The sequence below is a fragment of the Gordionus sp. m RMFG-2023 genome, chromosome 2 (genome assembly GCF_954871325.1).
Source record: "Gordionus sp. m RMFG-2023 chromosome 2, tfGorSpeb1-WG-v2, whole genome shotgun sequence".
Lineage (NCBI taxonomy): Eukaryota > Metazoa > Nematomorpha > Gordioida > Chordodea > Parachordodidae > Gordionus > Gordionus sp. m RMFG-2023.
In genome coordinates, this window is record NC_088776.1 from 38,108,361 (window position 1) to 38,127,754 (window position 19,394).

The following is a 19,394-nucleotide window of genomic DNA, read 5'->3' on the forward strand; positions in this document are numbered from 1 at the left end:
ATGTCTATTTTAATGGTGTAAAAAGATATGAGGTACTCAAAAAATTTCAGTGTAATGATCTGTAAAATCACAACGATTTCTACGCGTCAAGAATACCACTCGGTAATAGTTCCTTATTTATTTAAATTTTAAATGTTTTTTTTATTTAGAAGCTGGCTATCGTCATATAAAGCTTTATGATGCCTTGAGGGCAGCTTTAACAAATTTAAAGGATGAAGATCCTGCCACTTCCACTATGGCTAGTGCTATAGTCTTTAGAATAGAAAAATTTGATTTTATCTTATCACTTTGTGTTTTGGATAAAATATTGTTGATAACAAGTTTGGCTTGTACAAAATTGCAAACCATTTCGAAGGATATAGGGTATGCAATGAATCAAATTCAATTGACAAAAGATTGCTTGATTAATTTGAGAATTATAAAAGGCGCAAGATTTTATGAAGGAGAGAAATCTACCTTTTGATTTTGAAAGTTCTAGACTTCAAACATTACAATCCAAAAAGGAGAGGTATATATACTTTCATCATTAAATATAGAAATTATTTTTAGCTTTAAAATAGGTGTGTTTTATGCTGCACTCGATTTAATTATTATGCAGTTTAACGAAAGATTTAATGATGATTCCATGAAATTTTTACATCAAACATCATTTTTTACGCCAAAGGGAATGGCAGAAAAATCAATTATTAAAGAAGATATCGAGGATATCTGTGAATTTTACAATTTAAATTCAAGTCAAATTTTCGAAGAAATGTTGAAGTTTAGAAATATTTATAAGATGGCCAAAATGAAAAATGTAATTATTACTCATGACCTAGAGGTTCAAGAATCTAAAAATTTGTCAGATTCTGAGAATTGTAAATTTATTTAATTAAAATATTTTTACCAATACATTATTTAGCTTCTTCTGATGATGATGATAATTCAGTGACTTATGATTCAGATTGGAAAAACTATTCATTTATTTTACCTTATCGTTCACTTTAAAATTTTTCTGCTTTCCCTAATTTAAGAATTTTATATAAATATTTATTAACCATTCCCACAACCTCATGTACTGCCGAAAGAGTCATGAGTAAAATTAAATTAATTAAAACAAGACTGCGCAGTACCATGAAAGATTCTTTTCTCAATAATTTAACCATATTATCAATGGAAAAAATTTTAGTTAAACAATTAAATACTGATGAAATTATAAATTCTTTCGCTTTCTCTTCCCCTAATTTATCTAAATTATTAATTTAAAAATAATATTTATAAAGTTATATTTTTTGCATTTTATTTATATTATATATTAAAAATTGATGCAATAAAAATTATTTTTGAAATTTATGAGTGTCATAATTATCATTTTTTCGAAGCGGGGGGATACTTTTTAAGGGGGTACTTTACATGGGGGTATTCTGCTTCATTCGCTCAAAAAGTGTAGGGGCCACTGATAATGGCACTAACTTTACGAGTAACGATTTTGAAATATTTTGCAACAATTTTGGTATCAAACATGTGCTCACATCTGCTTATCACCAGTAATCCAATGGCCAGGTAGAACGCATGGTGAGAACGTTCAAAACACATATGAAAAGGAATATTAAAATTGACCAAGATATCGCACTTGGCAGATTTTTATTTAATTACAGAAATACGCGTAATGATACTACAGGAGTTACACCATCTCAGAGAATGTTTAATCGAGATATTAGAATATAATGGGACTTATTAAAACCGTTGGAGGAGAAGGAGAATAAAATAAACGTTACTTTACCACGTAATAGAATCTTTAACGTAGGAGGTACAAAGTACAAGGTGATGATAAATGGTGCAAAGGAATGATAACATATAAATAAAGTGACATGATGTTCCAAATTAAGACAGAGAAAGGTATTTTGAGGAGACATTTAGATCAAATAAGAATTAGAAACTGTTTTAACACAATTATTAACTATGACTCTAAGGATTCTTTTAAGGAGGGAAGTGTGGACAAAAATATAAAAATTACTGATAATAACGATATAACACCTATTTCTAGACCTGTGCGAATTAAATAAAAACCTGTTTATTTAAAAGATTACATAACTTAAAATATTAAATAGCATATTAAAACGCTTACACTAAAACGCAAAAAATTAAAACGCTGAAAATATTATATAACAATCTTATTGATTTATCATTTTTCGTTTATTCTTATATCCAATATGAAGAACTATTATTTCTTATTATTCGCAACTTACTGATGATAATAACAATTTTGAAAAAATAATAACAACTGAGTACTACCAAGCAAGCTATATGACAAAATCATGATTTATGGAAACAACTTACGATTCAAACAAACCAACGTACAAACACAGTAAACGATTGGGACAAGCCAACGATATGATGACTTGTGAAACAACTTGATGAACAAACTAACTACGATAACATAATTAAAGTGTGAAGGCTTTTTAGAAGAAGGAGAATGTTATATATTCAAAATTGAATTATATTTTTAATCTAATTTTTATAACCTTACCTATTAATACTTTTCGTTTAGAAATGTAATATAATCTTTGTAACCTTACTTTTTGTTTTTCGTTTTGATTATATGTATTCTAATTTATATTTTTAGAGAATATAAATATAGTGTGAGTACGAAGATTGAAAGATATAAAATAATAATAAAAAAAATATTTTTACTTACTCGCACGTTTATCATGATTCTCTTCAATGTGCATGCACATTAACTAAAAAGCAATTCATAATAGTTATGATTAGGGCTGGAGACAATTATATATATAACTATAGATTGGCGATCATGCATAAAAAAACGTACAGCTATTGAAATCAGCTGTAGCGCCATTTTGTAGTTTGTACGGTTGATCAAATGCCTCAATAATAATAATAATTTTTAAAAATTAATCACTTTCATAAAAACCATACCACATTACGGGTATAACTAAACTGAGAATTAACAGGTAAAATTTATTTATGGCCTATCAATTATATTTTAAAAACTTATAAAAAAAGGTTTTTATTATAAAAATCAAATTTATCCAAAATTAAAATTATCTAAATATATAAATTAGAATAGAAAAGATATTGTAGTCCATAAATTTATAATATGTATAACAGATCTATTATATAGAAAATAAAACACCCATAATATTTTATATATCATAAAAAAGATTCCGCTAGATGGCGTAAATTATTAAAATTTTAGCTTTTAATTAAAAATAATATGAATTATAGGAGCATAATTCTTCGCTCTGGATTAATTGATTTGGTACCAACTTATATAAACATAAAATGAAAAAATTTTTAAGATCCCATCATTATTTTTGGAGTTATAATGTGGATTCTCAGTTTAGTCAAATTTTTTTTAAAATTTTTGGGATTTTAAAAATATTTTATTTTTTTTGACTCATTTGGTGTAAACTAACTTATATAAACATAAAATGGAAAAATTTAATTATTATTCCTTTTAAAAATATTACGACTGATGTGACTTTAAAAGAAATCTTTAAAACTATTTCGTTATATGGAATACCTGAAACCATAGTTACTGATAATGGCCAGGGGCCCCTACAACGGGGGAGGAGGGGGGGGGGGTCCGAAGTAACTGCTTCAGTAAATTTGAGTGGGGGTCCTTTTTTTTACATCCATCATGATCATGTGATTTCTGGTTTATAAATGTAACAATAAGACCCCCCCCCCCTTAATATTTAATATAATATATTGGAGGAAATTTTGGTCGATGTTTAGTAAATTTGTTATCCGAAATTTCTTGTCATAAATTATTTTTCCAATTTTAAAATATGCCTAAAAATATTAACCAATATTGACAATAGCAAAATTCCTAGAAATTGGATTACTTATAGTATTAAAATGTATAAAGATTTTTGCTTAACATGTCTTTTATTTGATGGTCCACACGCAAATTCAAAATGGACATGTGAAGGTCTAGATAAATGGCAAAATATTAATCGTGATATTATTCTGCATGAATCTTCACAGGCACATATGATGGCCGATTATGGAAGGCTTTCTCATAAGAAAAATTCGATATTAAAATTTATAACACCTCAGAAAGAATGTGTAGATAATAACCGTTCTATTATAAGAATTATAATAAGATGTTTAGATTATTTAATATCTCGTAACCAAGCCTTATGGGGGAACAAGCAACAAGAAGGCAATATGATGCCCTTATTAAGCTTATTGCAGATTCTGAACCTATACTAAAAATATATATATAGCAAAATGAAGAAAGAAAAAAGGATAAAAAAAATAAGGGATTAAAAACGAAATTATATTCAAACCTATTATCATATAATAACATAAACATTCTCATTGAAACCATGAAAAATATGGTTATAAAAAAATTCAAAATGAGATTACATTTAACAGGTGCTTTTCAATCATAGTTGATGGCACATACGATGTTTCGAAATCAGAAGCAATAGCTTTGATAGTAAGATATGTTGAAAATAGGGAGACGCCGAAGCCTGTTGAAAGACTGATTGACATATATTGTACGGGAAATACCACAGGTCTCGATATAAAGCATAATATAATATCCAAACTTGGCTCGATGAATTTACCCCTTGAATATCTAGTTGGGAAAAGTTATGATGGCGCCTCAAACATGAGTGGAAAAATCAATGGTGTGCAAGCCTTGATTAGAGCAGAGGCGCCAAAGGCAGCTTTTATTTGGTGTTATTGTCATCGATTAAATTTAATCGTTGTTCAATTATGCCAATCAATTAAAGAACTTCGAAATGTTCTAGGAATACTAGATGAGATTTATGTATATTTTAATGGTGTAAAAAGATATGAGGTACTCAAAAAATTTCAATGTAATGATCTGAAAAAATCGCAACGATTTCTACGCGTCAAGAATACCACTCGGTAATAGTTCCTTATTTAAATTTTAAATGTTTTTTTTATTTAGAAACTGGCTATCGTCATATAAAGCTATTGTAAATTTTTTTCAACTTTATGATGCCTTGAGGGCAGCTTTAACAAATTTAAAGGATTCTGAAGATCCTGCCACTTCCACTATGGCTAGTGCTATAGTCTTTATAATAGAAAAATTTCATTTTATCTTATCACTTTGTGTTTTGGATAAAATATTGTTGATAACAAGTTTGGCTTGTACAAAATTGCAAACCATTTCGAAGGATATAGGGTATGCAATAAATCAAATTCAATTGGCAAAAGATTGCTTGATTAATTTGAGAAGTATAATATAAATTATTGTCTTAATTATTTTTTAATCTAATAGATAATAACACTGAATTTTTGGATGTTTTTTCAAAGGAGCAAGATTTTATGAAGGAGAGAAATCTACCTTTTAATTTTGAAAGTTCTACATTACAATCCAAAAAGGAGAGGTATATATACTTTCATCATTAAATATAGAAATTTTTTTTTAGCTTTAAAATAGGTGTGTTTTATGTTGCACTCGATTTAATTATTATGCAGTTTAACGAAAGATTTCAAACATCATTTTTTATGCCAAAGGGAATGGCAGAAAAATCAATTATTAAAGAAGATATCAAGGATATCTGTTAATTTTACAATTTAAATTCAAGTCAAATTTTCGAAGATATGTTGAAGTTTAGAAAATATTTATAAGATGGCCAAAATGGGGAATGTAATTATTACTCATGACCTAGAAGTTCAAGAATCTAAAGATTTGTCAGATTCTGAGAATTGTAAATTTATTTAATTAAAATATTTTTACCAATACATTATTTAGCTTCTTCTGATGATGATGATAATTCGGGGACTTACGATTCAGATTGGAAAAACTATTCATTTATTTTACCATATCGTTTACTTTAAAATTTTTCTGCTTTCCCTAATTTAAGAATTTTATATAAATATTTATTAACCATTCCCACAACCTCATGTACTGCCGAAAGAGTCATGAGTAAAATTAAATTAATTAAAACAAGACTGCGCAGTACCATGAAAGATTCTTTTCTCAATAATTTAACCATATTATCAATGGAAAAAATTTTATTTAAACAATTAAATACTGATGAAATTATAAATTCTTTCGCTTTCTCTTCCCCTAATTTATCTAAATTATTAATTTAAAAATAATATTTATAAAGTTATATTTTTTGCTTTTTATTTATATTATATATTAAAAATTGATGCAATAAAAATTATTTTTGAAATTTATGGGTGTCATAATTATTATTTTTTCGAAGGGGGGGGATACTTTTCAAGGGGTACTTTTCATGGGGGTATTCTGCTTCATTCGCTCAAAAAGTGTAGGGGCCACTGTAAATAAACAAACTTCTATAAATTTATTTAGCATTTTTAATTAAATATGTAGATTATTATAAATATATTAAGGTAGGATAAATAAATAAATTTACAAATGTGTGTAGATTTTTTAAAATACTATACATATAAAATCATTTATGAATTTAAAAAATCTTTGAATAAATTTCTGATATTTCTTGCTATATTAGATGATGCATTGCTGTCCCTCATAACAGATATAGGTCTTACAGCCAAGCTTGTGATATCTGTGAATAGGATATCCTTGCACTAAATGCCAACTGTGAGAAGGAAACTCCAGTTATAAGATACCTTTTATATAAATAATTTTATGTTAAATTACCATATTTTACCTTAAGGTGAGAAATAGTCGATCTTCTGCATCAATCTGCTTGTTGAAGTTCGTCACCTTAGGATTTATATCGTCATGGATGAGCTTCAGAATATAAGAGAAAGATGTTCTCCTCATCCTTGTATAATTAAAAAATTACGATGGAGTTAGATCTTGTTTTAGTGTAATATATTTCGAGAATAAATTTCTTTCCATGAATATTTTAGAAGTCTTCCTTCTCGTCTTAGTAGATTTTGGTTTTTTATTAATTAAATATAAAGCAATAATTTGCTTATCTTGTAAACTTAATATATCCATATTTTAATAAAAATAAAATCACGATTCAATTTTAAACAAAGAGAAAACGTACTGCTTTCAATTTAAACACAGATGAAGTATGTTAAAAAAACGTACTGCAAACGCAAACGCTCAATTTGTGCACACTATTATTTCGTAATTTAAATAATAGAAATAGCAACAATAATAACCATCTAATTACAATCTGATTTAAGCGCAACTTGGCCAGGTCCGCAAAAAGGGTTTGTGAGAGAAAAGGCTTCTCTCATGAAATTTATACCATAAGTGAATTTTTCTGGAAACTGTAACCTTAGGCCATTTTTCAATAATCTTAATACTTAAAAATATATATTATTCTTTCTTATCAATCATTAATCAATCACTTCTTCACTTGATAAAAGATTGCTCTAAACTAACTCAAATCATAATTTTTTACACACTTTAATTTTACAAGTCTTTTCAAAACAAGACTTATATTTATTAAATTTTGAAGTTAATTTATGGATGTTCCTTTAAATGCAAAGAAAATGATTTTAAAATAGTCAAAGAAAATGATTTAAAAAAAGGTGTACATTTTATGCTAATGAATTGACAAGACTCAAAATTTTAAAAACTTATGTTTAATGATGGTTAGATATGTTATAAAATTTACAAAAATTTTATATCAACAAAACACAAAAATTTAAAATAAAAATTACATCGAGATAAAGATTTATACAACTTCTATATTATTTAATTTTTCACCGCCAATTTTTAAAGAAAACCAAGATAATCTATATTTTATTATACTTGATTTAAAAATTATCTATAGACCCTAAAAAATATAAATTTAAAAAAAATTATAATACCATATCAAATGTTCATCCATCTCATGTTAAAAAAAAGTTTGCGGTTTTTCAGTGAAACATTTTAACTTTGAATAAAATCGTTTTCATTTTTAATTTGAATGTAAAAAAATTTGATTAATTAATTAATGAGTTTTTGGAAAAATTTATGTATTATTTTAAAATAGAAGTACATACATATTATCATAATCGTTATTAATTAGAATTCTTGTCTTGATATCATGGATTTTATTACAACTCAATTATGAGAAAATTTTAAAATAAATATTAAATGTATTGTTTAAACTTAATTGATTAAAAATTTATGGGTTAATTTAGGTGTAAATTAAAATTAGTAACTTTACATATAATTAAAAAGAGATTTACGTAACGAAATAAAGTAGCTGTTTATATTTAGGTGTGAGTTAAAAATGTGCTAAAAAAATAGCTATGTCATATCAAAAAATCAATTCGCAAACTTATGAAATTTTATTGTATGCCTTTTTTAATACAAAAATAAAAACATGTCTAAAATATGATTCTAAAAAAATTCAAACTTTTACGATTGATTTCATTAAATTTTAAAAACTTTTAGAATTTTATAAAAAAGATTGGCATTACCATATAACAGGTCTAAACTTTCAACTTAAAAATCAAAAAATTTTGTTTTTATTAAACCCTGATTATCTTTTATCCAGACCTTCATCCTCCTTTCTACATATACTAAACCAGACATTTTTATATATTTTATATCATATTTTCAATTTAAACATTAGTAGCTTGAAGAAAACCTTTTTAATTAATTAAATTTCCTTTTTTTTATATCAAAATCATTTCAAGGATAAAAAAAATAATATCTTTTCTTAGTTTTTCAAATTTAAAAAAATATTCAAAATTACAAAATTATTATAAGTATAGATATGAATAAAATGGCATAACATGCAAGGTTAAGAAACTTGGCTGAATTTAATTTCAAAATATTATTTATTTAAGTTTTAAAAAAACGAAAAATAAATTTTTTTTTTAAATATAGTGGTTTTCTGAAATAAAAATTTTAAAGGAAGAAAATAAAAAAATAGGCATAAATAACATCGAGGTAATATAATAAATTTATTAAAATTTAAGTTCCTCAATCTAAAAAATAAATAAAATAAACATAAAATATTTTTAAAAATGTAAAAATAATTTATTTTTAAATTCTAGCTTTCATCCAAATTAATATTAATAAATAATAAGTTTTTAGTTTAATCAAAAGTATATGAATTTGCAAGCACGGGCTAGTCAAGTCTTAAAAAGTCGTTTATTTAGGTAGTACATAAATTACTCGGACCAAATGTTAATCAGTTATAAAATTTTTATTTGATTTTTAATTTTTTTTTAATATTAATTTACAAAACCATTTGATTTCATAGCGTTTATCTTAAGTTTAATATTTTACATTTACTATTTAGCAATCAATACTAAAAAATATAAAACAAATTTATAAAATAATATCTCAATTAATTGAAATGAAAGTTAATAAAATTAAAAACAGTAATCGTCCTTATACATTTATGGGTAAATTGGTATATAATTAATCGTCGGTTTATTAGAGTATTCTATCTGGCAATAAAATATTTTTTAGGATATTCGAAATATATGAGTGGGGGGAGGGAGGTTTAACATTTAAGGTGAATGCGTATTTTTTAGCATGAATTTAAGTTTGCTTATAGAATGTCTACCTCCTTTTAAATAACACTCAAAAAAGTACCAGAAACTTATCCAGAAACAATTTTTTTTAGCAATATATGTAAGTATATTTATTAGGTCTATAATAAATAAATTTTCACATCAATATATTTTGCCTTATTTCATCAAAAAGTTGAATTCTCAACCACCAATAAATTTAGCCTACCACTCTCCCTAAAAAATTTAGAGAAAGACTTTTAATTTAATTCATATTCTAAATAATAATTCATTTACATTCATAATTTTTTTAAAGTTTGTAGTGAGTATTGATATTAGATATTATTTGTGAAATATATGAAAGGATTACAATCATAATTAAAATGGCAAATAATAAATTATAGACTAAAATCTATCATTTCTATAGTTAAATAAAACATGCAAATGTCAGAAAACTCCCCTCGAGCGATCTTTTATTTGCTTAAATTTTAATAAACTCATTTCACTATTTGAATTTATTATTTAAATAATTTTTTTGACCTTTATTTAGGATTTTTTTAAAATGTGATAATAATTTGTAATTTTTTAACCTTACCCTTGCAAAATAAATAAGATATATATCAGAGACTTGCAGGGATGCCATTTTCACGGCTCGGCCCGGATTCGAAAAAAAAAATTCCGCCAGGCTTTCCTCCTTCCTTCCGTGTGTAAATTTATTCCACCGCCATTAAAAAAAATCAAAATTTACCAAGTTGGCATTTTACGTATAGTTTATTAACGAATATGAAATCCAAATATAATCACTTTTCAAATTAGTATTTTATTTGAGCTCTCTCATTGGCAACATGCGTAATTGAATGAATTTGGGACTGAGATAAAATGATACGTATCTAATATACATTTTTCCTACGTATCTAATATACATTGTTCCCTTAAAAGTTTATTGTATTTTAAATAGTGTATAAAAGAATGATTAGTTGAACAATTAATTTGGATATTATACTATAAATATTTTCTAAGGATCGGGAAAATGGAAATAAGATAAGTATAAAATTTTAAATATATTTTGTTTATTTTAAATAAAATAAGGTCGCTGTATAATATTAAGGCAAAAAATAATCACAAATCAATGTACGAAATCTGGTCGATTTTAGTTAATATTGGATTAGTAAAAAATAAAATATCCCTTTAATAAATGGTCCAAAAAGTTATGTTTTTTTATCAATAAATTCTGTTAATTTTTCGGTAAGTTTAATTTTTTGAAACTGATAATTTTTCATTTTTTTAGAATAATCAAAAAGTTCACCATCTTTAATTTATAGGTATTTTTGATATAGACGTGCAAATATTCAACAACAAAAATATCTATAAAAAAATTACATTAAAAATAGAGTATATTGGTAATACCGAAAGAGGGAGGATTTGTTTTTTAAACTAAAAAAAATGTGAAAACTATAATATACCATCTATGTTTCTTCATTCACATTCTTCGATTATAAAGTCTAATTTGATCTTTTTAAAAAAACGTGAAAAAATATTTTGAATTTACTTTATAGTGCGATAGATATAAAATTTAAAACAATTGGCAAAAAAAAAGAAATGAACTAAGCTAAATAAACAAAATTTATTTTAAATTCTACCCAGAATAATATTTGCAGATAATATAAATGGCTAGAGCTGAATTTGACGATATTTTTTTGAATGGCGATACTCTAAAGTTAATTTTTATTTAAGGCCGATGATCCAAACCAGAGCCCTGCAGAACCATTCGGCGACCTGAGTCCGGCTATTACATACTATCAATAAAATATACTTCCAACATAACCATTGGCCCGAAAAAAATTAAAATTCCCGCATTTCAAATTAACCCGTCCATCTGAATGCCTTTGTTTTAAAAATATCTTCAACTTAGCTCATGTTTAAATTTTCCTTGTAATTTTTTCTAAACGAATCCAATCACTTAATTCAAATTTAGGCAAGCCGTGCTTCTATTTCAAAATAACCAGAATGGTGGATCCGATAAAATTTTAACAGGGTTCGATAATGGTTCTGGTTCAAAAGATTTCAAAAGGGTTCGGTTTAGGTGAATTTAGATAGGAGATCAAGGTACGGGTTTATTACAGTATAAATATTAATTACTATATTACCCAAACTATCGATCAAAATAAAATGAGATATGTGAGTTTATTTTGTATAAAAATAAGAGCAAAAAAAGCTTTCAAATTGCTATTTTTATTAAGTCTATACTAGTGAAAAAAATTGAAAAACGGTTAAGTTAGGTGTAAAAACAAAATATAAAGTTTGTGCCTAAACCTAATATTATTTTTTAATTTTATTAGATATCAATCACAAAATGATCTGAATTCTAAACCCTCTCTGTATGTACCAAGGTTCAGAAAAAAAAATTGATTTAGCGTCCGGGTTTGTAAATTTAAATATTTCAATATCCATGTTCGTTTAAAAGTTCGGGAAAAAAATAGTCACGAATCTCCACTCTGATATATATCGTTTTACTTCGAAGTTTTAATCAAGTGAACTTCTACCATGTATATTAAATATTATATGAAATACGATAAATTAATGATCAATTTAAACTTTAAAACAAGCTTCAAAATACGCAAAGCGCAAGGTTTACGAGAAAAAAAAATTAGAGTTCAAATATGAAATAGAAAATAAAATATGGATGATTAATGCTTTAAAAATCTGAATAAATAAAAATGGAATGGATATTTTATATCATTTGACGATATATATTTTTTTATAATAAATAACATTTTCCTAACTAGTAAAATTATGCATATCAATTGGATTACGGGGCTAGTTTTAAACTCTTTCAGAATAGATTCATTTTAAGATTTTTCAAAAATATTGTGGAATGAAGGGCTAAGATTATTTTATTGTTTATATTTTATATTTGTATTATAAATGTTAGCAAAAAGCACAAGAGAGCCTTCATTTGCCATAAGGTCAAAATTAGTTCAGTTTTTAAAAAAAATTAGAGGCAAGCGCGGGCCTATTATTTTTTATAACTGTAACAATTACATTAAAAGTAATTATAGCCTGTAACTAGTTTTTTAGAAAATTAACTAATTTTTATTCATTCAAAAGTATCTTAAATAAAAAAGTGTTATCTCTTAAACAAATGCATGAGATCTTACTGCATCTCCTTCTGAAAATTCTTAGCCCTAAGATCAACATTTCAATATCCTGCAGTGTTATCTCTTAAACAAATGCATGAGATCTTACTGCATCTCCTTCCGAAGATTCTTAGCCCTAAGATCAACATTTCAATATCCTGCCATTCTTGCTAACGAACAAGAGATCAAAATATTGACGGAACAAATAGTAAATCTTAAGTTTGGAGAATTGTCTTGGCTACAGGCTACCCTTCCCATCAAAGCAAAGAATATCACATTCTCTACTCTTATGCCTTTGAGTTTATCACGCGCCCCGATTATCATCGATCTTTGGAAGTCCTCTTCCCTAATCAATTCTCCTTCAACATCATTGCAGAGATTGGGATTACCCTATTTCTTATATCTAGAAATCACTGTGGTACATTCCCTTCTCTTTTCAACTTCATCGGTAAACGGTTATGAATTTCTAAAAGCATATTCCTTCAAGAATCTTGATTTATTACTTATAAACGATTAGCTAAGGCATGCCATGGACTCAGACTTAATTGCGATATGGTTATACCATACTCATGTTTTTGTCAGACTTCTGTTGATCGAAAATTCGTCACTCCCTTCATTGCAAATGATGTAGAGGTAGATTCTAAGAAATGTAATGACACTATATTTAGTGCCATGAAATCTGCTGGAATTTCTTCGACCCTTGTGCCGACTGACTTTTTAACGCAGATGGTAAATGTTCTGATGGTTTATCCAAGATTCCATTGAAGAGTGGTAAGTTCTTAACTTAGGATTTTAACTGAGTAGACCTACTCGCACCCTTCAACTTAAACCACGATGCTCTTGTCGATGCAAGTGCACCCATATAAATCAAATCAGTATGCTCGATTTCTTTATAAAATGGGAGATAACTATTTGGTTGTCAAAAAAACCATATAATTCACATTAACTTGCAGAGAGAAGGCATTTAAAATAACCAAATATAATTTAGATCTTACCTTTCGCGCCCATGCTTGGAATCATAATTTTTCAATAGTATTTTATAAGCATTAAAAATGACCACTGATAACTTCTGAAATCATATTTTTAATATTTGCTGTTTCGTATTTTATTATTAACTCACTTTGTTTCATATGTTATTATATCATATGATATTTATAAAAAATCAATTTTTTCGTGCCGTTTCGCGCCAAAATTTTAATTTTTTTTCTGGTAAAACTTGCTAAAAATATAAGTAATAATTTATTATTAATATATGAATATATATTAATATTTTTATTTAAAAATTATATCTTTTTAATCATTTTTGGTGCTGGAAATTAGTCATTTCTTATGCACTAAAATATTTTTATCAATAAATGAAATTATATGTAAATTATTTCGGATATTTTGATTTAGGGTTATGTAAACTGGGGTAGGGGGGGGGGGGTGTAATTAGATTAGATTTTGAAAATAGTTACCTATATTGATTATCTAATGTCTACCAGTGAGTTTTCTTGGATATAAGGCGAGGTTCTAATTATATATTTTATATAAATAACATGTAATATGAGAAGCTTTTTATATCAATATGCATTTAGATATGACTATACTTATTCCGGGTGATATACCTGAGGAAGACAATTATTATCCTTTGTTGGCAGATGATTAATCGACATCATTTTATATTACAAATATGCCTTCAATTGAAGCATATAATCAAATCGAGGATACTTCTATAACTAAAATAAACCTTTGGTCTAAAAAAGACATAGGAAACATGAAAACAGATTTTATCCCTATGTTGGAAATATTCCTGAACAGGAATCAACCCTCTAACCTATTTTCGTAAATTTTAGGCCAACCAGATAATTACTAATTTTGTATTGGAAACAAATAATTCCTTCCAATGTTGTGGTAAATCTATAAATACAGATAGCGATGAAATTGAAAAATTTATTGGGATACACTTATATACAGCTTAGTTCACATGGTAAATAGGGAAGATAAAGAATATAACAAATTATTCAAAATTCAACCCTTCATATGCCAACCAAAAAAAAATTCAAAAAAATCCAACTTGAAGAGAAGCTAGCTGTACATGAATTCATAATTCCTTCAAAGGACGCTCTAAATTACGACAATATATTAAATCGAAGCCCATAAATAGGGTATAAAAGTGTTTGCCCTATGTGGCTCTTACGGGTTTATATATGATTGAAATATACCATGGAAAGTCTACCAATGTCATAAAATATGTTTAGGTATTAGTGGAGATATCGTTCTTCATAATGAGGAAATGGGTGGTGTAGATCTTCATAATATGCTGATGGAGTTATATTAAACAGATATTAAATGGAAACGATATTATATGAGAATGGTTTTCCATTTATTGGATTTTTATAGCCCCCAATAATATAAAATTTATGACTGTTTCATTTAAATCGGAGATAGCAAAAGGGTTGATGCTAGCGGGAAAGGATAATACTAAGAAAACCGGAAGACCTTCCAACGCGTATTATAAAGATAGCTATCGATTTTTCTTTGAAATATATATTGTCAAATTTGTGTGGAATTCTCAAAGATGATATTTTAGAAAATGTTATTATTGTGCGATTAAATGAAAAATTTTAAATATAAATTACTTTTTTAATTTTTTCCTTGTAAATTAATATTTATAATTATATAGAATATTAAATAAATATGAAAAACATATTGTGTTGCTTTGAGTCAATATTTTTTCAAATTCAAACCCTGAACCCGAACCCCGTTTTTTTGTAGAAGGGTTCACATCCCTGGTTTTTTGAGGCACTTTTCGATTAGAGCAAAATATAATAAATTATCTTAATTAAAAAAAAATTATTCAAATATAGGAACTGAAGAACTATAATAAGATTTGGTTTCGATTTTAATCATTTATTAGACCATATATTGATATTGATTATAAAGTTGTTTATAATTATAGATTATAAAATTCTATAAATAAAGTGAGCACTCAATGGCGGATTTATATCATGAATAAGGGTATTTTTCAAAACATGTTATTTTGCATGAAATTGGTATACAATCCGGGTTGGATCGCGAATACTTGATTTTGGTATTTAATTAAATAATTTCGTGTTATTTTAGTATTTTGTATTTATTACGATCTTTAAAATACAAACATACTTTTTAAATTTTTTATTATTTTCACTATTAACTTTGTGATAGTATTGCTAAAAACCCGATTTGGGTTGAACTTTAAAAACGGCGCGATTAAGATTCTTGCGAAAATATTATTATATAAGCCTGGAAATTTTGCTCATAAATGGCAAAGGTTTGGACCTATATTTGTCAAATCTCGTGGTTACATAATAATATTTTGGCTAAAATTTTAATCGGGCAGTAAAAAATCGACCCAAATGGTGCTTTTTAACAACACTACTTTGTGAGTTAAAGTAGCTTCAACTTATTTTATCAAAAATTTTAGTATCATTTTATTATAAAATAACATGTGTTTTAAAAAAAATACCCTTTTTCCGTGTATATCGGCATCTCATAAAAAAGGTGGTCTATATAAAAGAATATATATCCTGAGAAAATGGATATATAAATTGGCACTGTAATTCTACCGATTCAGAAGGGTTTAACTCTATTGAAGGCTTCACTTTCATGATAAAAATGTTCTAATTTTTTCGTTTCATTATTAATTATTTTTAAAAAAATAAAGGGTTAAAAGGAATGCTGAAAAATTTACATACATATTTATAAATTAATCTTTATCTTTTTATGCTCTCTAATTCTAGGAAAAAAAATTATCTAGATCAACAAAATATGTTTTTTTTGGGATATGCAAATTGCATTTATCAAATAGACTAAATTCAATTATGGCAATTACTTCTTTAAAAATTATTATTGAAAAGTTACTAAGGGGTATCACGAGCGAAGAAGGTAAAAAGGACTATATATTTATTTATTTTAAAAAGCTGTTCTTGTATGATTGATTTAAAGGGCCTATTTTTGATGAATTTATATTGAAACAAGGAGTTCTCTTCTTTTAGGCCTTGTTTATAGCATACGTTAAATACCGCGATGTTGCTCAAGTGATGTGTAATATATCGCTAAACGAAGCATAGTCGCATAATTAAACATTATGCATTTTGTACATAATACATTACTTGACCGATCCGTTAACTATAAACGATGTCTTACAAGTGAATGCGGGGGGTAGAGGTTTTTAATTTTGGGTAGTAATTCAGTTGATTGATGGGGGCGGGGGCTAAGAGTTAGACTGCCTAAATATTTAATTGGTTGGGGGGGGGGGGGGGGTTGGTGGTATAGAGAACTCTATAAGCACAAATGGTTACTTTAGAAATTGTTAATAGCCTTAGACACAGCGTAAATTTAAGTTTGCTACTAAATTTAGACACACCTGCATCAGCCGCTGACGATATTACCTCTTCCAAAATCAAAATTAGGAAAAAAATGAATATCAAAATTATTCCCATTCAATTTCAACGATTTTCTTTCATCATAAGCCCTCTCCCTCTTATCGTGGTAAAAGTCCTTAGCTAACCAGGACATTGTGTTGAAGGCCTCATTAACATTTAACCAAAAATAATATGTTAAGCTCCTTGAGATTTGGCAACTAAAGGTGGTCCAAACCTTTCTTCCATCTATGAGCTAAATCTCCAGGCTTGCATAATATTATTTTGGATAAAAATCTTAGGGCCGTTTTTAAATATCGACCTAAATCGAAATGTTTAGCAACAATACTTATTTTAGTGTATTTTTAATATTTATTTTTATAGAAAATGCCTTACAAAATCCGAGAATCGCAATCTTCGCTTTCCCGTGAAAGGATAAAATATTTTAAGAATTTTATGATGCATTGTTAAGCCAATTCCAATAATAAATATTCTAGAATATTCATATTATAATAATGTGATCATTTTCTAGGATATTTATAATTATGATATTTTGCAGCTAATGTTTTAAAATTGAATAATTTAGAGGTGGTATATTTTGCTAATGAAATCTTTTTGAAATGATATTGTATTTATTTGTTAAAATAAGATAATATAATCAAATAAAATCAAATAAATTTTTTTAAATCATAAATATTTATTAAACGTGCGAAAAAGATTAATATAAAGAAATAAATAAATATTATGAAAAAAATAATAATTAATAAATAGTAAATAAACTTCAAACAAATAAAAAAAAATGTTAAAGTAAAATAATAAAAGAAAATAGCAAAAAAATATTTTATTTTAAAGTTTTTCTTTTTGCGTTGCACAGAAAACATCTGTTTTTAGAATGATGAGTTTATTAAAAATTTCGTCGAACTTTTCGCTCGGTATCTAACTCCCTCCTAGGTTTGTTAAAAAGCCCAAATCAGGTCGATTTTAAAAAATGATTCGATTAGAATTTCAGCTAAAATAATATGTAAGCCTCGAGATTTGGCAAATAGAGATTCAAACCTTTATGCCATCTATTATCAGAATCTCCTAATATTATTTTGGCAAAAATCTTAATCGAATGTCTTTCATTATTTTCTTCTATCTTCTTTCTATTTCTTTTTTGACATAATTTTAATTTTTGTTTTTTTCCCCCGATATCGATAAATGGGAAAAAGTGAATGAAATAATATTGAACACATCTTTCAAACTACCACTAAACCAAAATATCTAATTTAATCAAATATTTGTTTTTTTTAAACTAAGAAAAGTTTTAAGTAAAAAGAAAATATATAAACAAAAGGGTTGTCAATTCAATCAATAATAATGTGATGATTTAATATTAAAATATAACTACTCTAGTATATACAATGCAACTGCAGATTTGTTTTAAAATATTTCCATATTTTTTAATCTATATGAAAATAAAATTATTTAAAAATTGTTAAAAAAACATTTTTATACATTCTTATTAATTTTTACATTGAATATAATATGTTCAAATTGAACTGAGGGATAAGGGATTTTTTTTTTATTGTTAAAAACTTTGGTGATTTTCTTGTAGATTTTTTTTAGTGGAATCATTTTGTGTAAAATTTTACATAGGTATAAAATAGTTTTATTCAACTTAACGCACATAGTTAGTGACGCATTGGGATTTACAATACATATTTATTTAGCAACATTATTTTGGCTATTTTTTATCATAGAATATTTGTATTATTCATATTCGATTCGTATTTTCTAATCGAATAATTCCTTATTGTATTCGTACGAATAATAAAAACATTATTCGATCTGATTTATCTATTATTCGCCTAGAAATTAAATTCCTTAAAAATATTTTCAAAATGAAAAAATCAGAGTATGAAAGAATCATAAAAATATTTTGAATGAATCTTTGAATATTTTTGTTTAATTGCGATTTCATCTATAAAGATTTCTTGTTTATGAAAATTATAGAGGTTTACTTTTAGAAGATTTTTTAAATAAACATGAAATTTTAGGTAAAATTTGATCAAAAATCTTTCTTCTTAAAAAATCCACAAAGTTTTTGCTCAAAAGATTTATTTTTCAAACTTTGGAATAATTAGATTATTAAAATTTAAGATGTAGAAATAAAGTTAAATATATATTCCTTAAGGAACATGTTTTACAAATAATTTTATATTTATAAATAAGCTTTAACATTTACGTATAGTTTCATATATTTATGAATAATGCCAACCAAAAAAAAACAACGAGAATAAAATATGAATAATTAGCAATGTACCAAATACTTAAGTAAACCAAAATAGGGTTTCCTCGAATTTTTTTTGTTTATAGTAAAAAGCAATTAGTTATCCAAATTAAGCCGGCCTAGAACACGGCCAGAGGTTTTTTAAAAAAAAAAATTAAATCAAAAAAGGTTTAGGTGAATATTTCAAAGCTATGCATTGAATCGAAACCCGTT

The 19,394-nt window shown here is 26.2% G+C and overlaps 1 protein-coding gene across 2 annotated transcripts in view; it reads right to left on the reverse strand.

Annotated features, from left to right (window-relative positions):
• LOC135923873 (probable cyclin-dependent serine/threonine-protein kinase DDB_G0292550) overlaps nt 1-17,460 on the reverse strand; it is a 32,943-nt gene extending 15,483 nt beyond the window's left edge. For both annotated transcript variants that reach the window (XM_065458857.1, XM_065458856.1), the window contains exon 1: nt 17,306-17,460. The gene's annotated coding sequence lies outside the window, so the exon portion shown is untranslated. The remainder of the gene's footprint in view (nt 1-17,305) is intronic.
• Between the last annotated feature and the right edge of the window lie 1,934 nt (nt 17,461-19,394).